The sequence below is a fragment of the Convolutriloba macropyga genome, chromosome 5 (genome assembly GCF_964194025.1).
Source record: "Convolutriloba macropyga chromosome 5, txConMacr16.3, whole genome shotgun sequence".
NCBI lineage: Eukaryota > Metazoa > Xenacoelomorpha > Acoela > Convolutidae > Convolutriloba > Convolutriloba macropyga.
Window position 1 is genome coordinate 62,571,623 of NC_134472.1, and position 6,330 is coordinate 62,577,952.

General features: G+C 33.1%; 1 protein-coding gene across 3 annotated transcripts in view; it reads right to left on the reverse strand.

Moving 5' to 3' along the window:
- LOC142340154 (potassium voltage-gated channel subfamily KQT member 1-like) overlaps positions 1-6,330 on the reverse strand; it is a 103,319-nt gene that overhangs the window by 74,957 nt on the left and 22,032 nt on the right. The window lies entirely within an intron of this gene.

Consider the following 6,330-nt stretch of genomic DNA (forward strand, 5'->3'; position numbering starts at 1 on the left):
AATTGTTTTTGTCAGAGTTTACGCTTTTGAGACACAGTTATCTCGCAAAATTTCAAAGAGTTTTTTTGTTTTTGCCTATGTTTGTCTTCCCTTTTGTTGATTTACGCCACATACATAGTAACGATAAGTCTCAGTTTCTTCCCCAGGACCCCAGGCCTTATAACTTAGTCTAGTTGAAGAATTTAGTTTATAGCTGTTTCTTTCAATGACTTTCAGTTTGAATTAAAATATTTTATAACTGTATATTTTTTGCTTTCATTTTCGTAACCATGTAACTCAATCTCAGTAATTCGAAGTCTTAATTACTTTTGTAGATTCAAACAATTTTTTGCTCTGTTATACGTTGTGACTGATTGCTTCGACGATTATTTTCACAAGAATTTTCGAGATTTCTTTACTGTTCATTTTCTGGGCTTCTTTTTGTTGCCATGTCCCCTTAATCTTTTTAGAAGGAAGACTCTCTGTTGTTAAATTGAGGAGAAAGTGACGATTTACAGTTCTTGCAGGTAACAGCTCATAATTATAGTGCCTTGAACAGTGTGATCTCTTAAAATTGTTTGAATTTTCGGCTTCCTTATATATTTGTTGATATTTTGGGGTGGTGAATTAGTCTCATCATTAGCAAGCCCAATTGGCTTTCGAGGTATTGCAACTTAATCCACCGCTGCTTGTTGAGATCTTAAGTCTGTTATGACTTTCAAATTTATTTGTTTTCAAAAACATAATTGGGTTTTTGAGCTTCGTCATTTTTTAATTGAATTTTCGGTCGATTTGTAGCTCAGTCTCTGTAAATACAGGTCACAACCCGTTTCCAGTAAACTATATTTTAATCTCTATAACAATTTTAACTTTAAATATTTGTTTCTCGGCTTTGTTACTGCTGATACAATGAGATTTCATAAATTGAGAGTTTTTTGTATTCGTACACTATATGGGATTTTTGTTTTCTTTTTATTTTTAACAATAATCGCAGGTCAAATTGGCCTCGAAATTTTGCGCAATTGAACATTGGATAATGACATGTCTCAATTGCTTCCTATGGAGATATAAAAGATATAAATGAAAATTTTAGGGATTTCAGTGAAATTAATTCTTTTCAAAAATAGAATCTTATCTTTGAAGTTTGCACCCCTTTGCTCTTTTTTGTCGACCTATTTACCAGTCGCTTTGAGGACAGGATCCATAGTTTGTCTATTAATGTATAGTTAAATTGTTTCGTTTAGGTTTTGTCTGATGCGAGTTTGATTTCGTTATGTTTTTATTTATTATAGAAGTCGAGTTTTGGTCGTAGATAATGTTTGTTGTTTGATATTTTTTATTGTCCTTTCTAGTAATCAAATTATCAAAAACGTTCATCGGCCCTTTAGGGTGGCATTATTTTATTCCATTGGTTGTTTATGGAACGATATGTATGTTTTTGAAAGTTTTCTATCTCTTCATCATTTGGAAGGCAATTAAGCCAAGAAGGTGGATGAGCGGGGTCGGAACCTTATGTGCGTACGCTCATTACCGAGCCTCCTTGTTCTTATCTCTCAGCAAAAGAACAGTTGATATCCTCTGAAGCATAAATCACAGTTTTTATTTCAAATTAAGAAAATTAACATTGATCATACGTGAATAAAATTTGATAACGGAAATTAATTTGCGTATGAAGTATTTGCAATTAAGCATTTGTATTTCAATGACGTTTTCTGTTTTGTTTTACAATATTGTAGTTAATGTAACCACAAAAAAATCAATATTGTAGTTAATGTACCCCCAAAAATTCAAAAAAGCTAAAAATAGACAAAAAGAAATTTGTAGAACAATCATGTATTAACAGTAAAACAAACTTTAATAGGTAAACATTAATAAGGTACGTCTTCCATCGTTTTTTCAATTATGAAAATCAGCTGCTTTGACTTCATAAATGTCTACTGCTTCCGAAAATAGAAAGGTTTAAAATAAACCATTTCCACGGCGAGACATTTAAAAGGTAATTTCAACAGCGTCATCCATGTACAAAAATCAAATGAAAGCTATAAAAAGGTCACTAATCGACAAATTCAGAAGTCTGTAGTTTGCTTCAGCTCTTTGTTTTATTACCTCAACAAATCAAATTTGTGAGTAGGACGCATTTATAGTAATTTGGGTTCTACCCACGAAAGTAAATCGACGTATCGATTCAGAAAATCTTGTTTTGTAAACGTGGATATATATTATTTCACGGTAAGGTATAACGAGTCATGCTATTGATACCAGCCAATAATGCAGCAGCTTTGAAAAGGTCAATTAGGTTCATCTAATTGCCATTTTGACATTTGTCAACTGATTGCTCCACAGCCCACGCTGCCATTGAAATAATATTGACGAGTCTTTTTGAATGTTTTAATCAACCAATTTTTACGGCCACCCACAAAAAACATAGCTCTTCATTTTTTTAAAAAAAATCAAATTGCCTAAAAAATCTCCAAAGATCACTAACAGGGAAACCCAAAATACAGAGGAGATATTATTTTAGGAAAAACCCAAAATATGAAACATAGCAGAGGGCGTGAACGTTGAAAATTGTTGGTAAATATTGGATACACGAATTTTTTTTACTATCTAAAAAATAAAGAGAGAGCACATCAAAAATTGGATCTATTCTGTTTTGCTCTATTCTCCTCTTTACCGTTTTTTTAATAACACTCACTTAAAAATTATGATTTGTTTCATAGCATATTCTTATGTAAAAATTTAGCACCAGAGACCGAGATGCGGTATAGTTATATGCTAACTAGGTGGGAGGGGGGGGGGGATCATGGATTCTAGAATTTACAGCTAATAATCGAATACTCTGGAGTAGCATCCATAACGATGAAACCAATATTGACACTTCGATGCGCTCACATGCTCTTCAGATTCAACTGTTGACAATTCAGGTCATGTTTCAGGTGCTGAGTATAAAGTATTTTAAATACGTGATATCAATAAAATGAAAGAACGAGAAGGACAATTAGTTTCACGTTCATTGATGACTGTATTTTCATAAAAATTGTTTACTAGGAGAAACTCCAACAAAACAGTATTTAACAAAAACCACCAAGGGTGGAAAACTGCTTACCTTACATTAAATAACAAAATAATTTGTTCATTTAAAATAATGTGATAAAACTGTTCAATAAGACAAAACTTCTCTCAGATCTCTGAGAAATGAGCAATTAAAAAGATCAAAAAAGCAATGAGGAAATGAATGGCGACAAACGCCTCAAAGACTGTAAAAAAGTCGGATTCCTAACAATGTCACGAGTACAAACCATTCGATAACAAAAACTAGGATAAAGCTATGCAAATAATTTGAAAATACCGCACTTGAACATCTTATTTGCTGTGAAAAAGTTTTGTAATAACACGCTCAGTCCATAATTTTTGTTGCGTGAGAACGAATCATAACACTTCATCCTTTTCCATCACGAGCTTCTACCGGTACCGAAATAAAACTTCTTCCAAAGAACGTGGCTGGCGCTTTCGGGCGCCGACTTTCGTTAAATGCGAAAAGTACTTGAATTTTGTAAAAGTGGTTTCGACAAAGCAATTAAAAGCCTTAAAATGAAAAAAGTAGAATCAAATAAATGGGAAAAGTACTTACTTTCGGCTGTCGGTCATTTCACAAAATTTCAATCCTTTTAACCCTTTTGCCGCACCATTTTACGACTGAATAATTTAAGACTACTAAAATGAGGGCGTATGCTGCTATTAATCTGCGGAACAATTCTTTGCGGAACGCGCTTCCGTCAGACATATTTTGCGGTCAAAAGCAGTTTTAATTTTTCAACCTCTAGTTTTAAAGTGAAAAACACTGACAAAAGTTTCCATATAAAGACCGCCTTTTAGTCCACGAAAATTGAAAGTATGTTTCACAAGCACAATGTATTAACATAGGAAAAGAGATTTTGGAAATAAAAACGAGTAAGTTTACTCGAAAGTTTGGTACGTTAGATTGCTCGTAATGTCCGCAGAAATCATCAGAATAAAATTAATTTAGGTAGAGAATATAGAAATTGTTTTCTGTAGAATTTAATGATCTATGTTGGGGTTTTTGCAGGTGCGAAAACTGTGAAAATGGACAAATGCTGGATTCAAAACATCATCTGTTACTTGCTAACCATTGCACCAACTGATCTTACGCGCTGTCGCACCTGGGCATCTTTTATAATCCATTCTTATGTTCTTTTTTGTTCCTGAAGGCCTCATTCCAAGTATACGCTGAAAAAATAGTGCTTCTTGTCAAGCCGTTTCAGGTTCATCTTAACACAACTTACCTTAGGTTGTTCTTTTCAACATTCAAACAAAGTTCTTTGTGGAAACTATTAAGATAACTTTCACATGGGCGTATCAGATTATATAATTGTGGAAGTTGACAAAATTGAAAGATAATTAGTTGAACAGATTTGAATTACAACAAATCAAAGCTCATAACAGCTGTGAATCAAATGGCAACTTTTAATTTCCATCAAAATCAGTTATTTGTCTCAATTGTATGTTAAAAAATGAAATTTTGCAGGATTGCACATCTTTTCAAAGCAAATGCTTTGCTTGTGTTTCATTTAATAATAAATAAATAAATTGAACTAACCCTTTTTCTTTCATACTGATAAAATAATCTTTAAGGATTATTTTAATTAAAAATTCTAAAACAAAAAACACATTAAAACTTTTTGAAAATGTTTTCTACGCAATGAGTAAATGGTGTCTTTTTGTTGTTGTTTGTGTATAATCGAAAGATCTTGTTCTCATTGTTTCGATGGAAAATGGAACATAAAATTCGAATCTTATTTTGGTCATTATTTAACACACGGGCCGAAGTGTCACGTTAAAATCGCAAAATTATGTAAGATTGGCGTTGAATGCGTTGAATTTACGTAAGATCAACGCTTAAGCGTAGCTCTTACATAAATTGACCGCATTCAACGCCGATCTTACCAATTATGCGTCGAATTTAGCGTAGATCTCACGTAAATTTAACATATTCAATGCCAATCTTACATAATTGCGAAAAATTTAGCGTAGATCTTACATATTTTGCGTTGAATTTTGCGTAGATCGTACATATTTTGCATTGAAATTAGCGTAGATCGTACATAAATTCAACGCATTCAATGTCAATATTACATATTTTGCCTTGAATTTAACGTAGATCTTACAATTTTTGCGTTGAATTTAGCGTATATCTTACATATTTTGCGCTGAATTTTGCATAGATCTTACATGCTTTGCGTTGATTTTAGCGTAGATCATACATACTTTGCGTTGAGTTTAGCGGAGGTCTTCCATAAAATCAACGCATCCAACACCAGTCTTACGTAATTTTTCGTTGAATTGAGCGTAGATCTTACATAATTTTAACGTGGAGTTATGGGTGGATACGTTGAGGGGGGGGGGGGGAGGAGGGTACAAGGGGGCGGGGGTAGTTGGACGATGAAGTGAGGTAGGAAGGCTCGATGTTTTCAAAAAAAATCAAAAACCGGTTGCTTGCAAGAGAAACTGGAAAGAGCTGAAAGAAGAGAATAATAAAGCAAAAATTGAATAAAAATCTAAAATATATTTGCTGAACTCAACTCAAAATTATGTACAATAAACGCTAAATTCAACGGAAAATTATGTAAGACCTACGCTTAGAAACGTTTTGTGAAACGTGATTTTGCAGTCCAATTTATAAAGAGTGCAGTTCGGAAGCTAATAAGGGTTCTGTGGCACTGTGGTTGAAAAGGAAACAAGTAAGCAGGAGATCAATGGTTTGATTCCTATACGCAGAGGTTAACGAGGTAATTTTTTGTAACTTCAACGCAATATTCAACTTAAAAAATGTAAGATCTATGCTAATTTCAGCGCAACATTAGGTTAGAGCACTTTAAATTCAATGCAAAACTGCGTAAGATAAGCGGTACCTAGCATTGATAAGTGGAAAATTTCACCTCATGTTTCTTACATAATCTTGCGGTGAAAGCGTTGATTTTAGTGAAATAAATTCAACGCAAAATTATGTAAGAAAAATGCGGTGAATTTTCCGACTTCTCGGCGCTAGTTACCGCTGATCTTACATAATTTTGGCCAAATTCCTCCTTCCGGGCAGCAAAGTATTTAACTATTAGTAAAAAAAATATGGTTTACCTAACACAAAGTATCATTCCATGACAACTATTTAAACTTGACTAGTTTAATTTTGACTACCATACAAATTATTATCAGGACGATGAAATTTTTGGGTTATGTTTCATTTTTCAACAATTTGAAATTTTAAAAATCTACAGAACCTTTTTCAAATTGCTAAGGTCAAATACAACAGCTTAAAGCAATTTTTCTACAAAG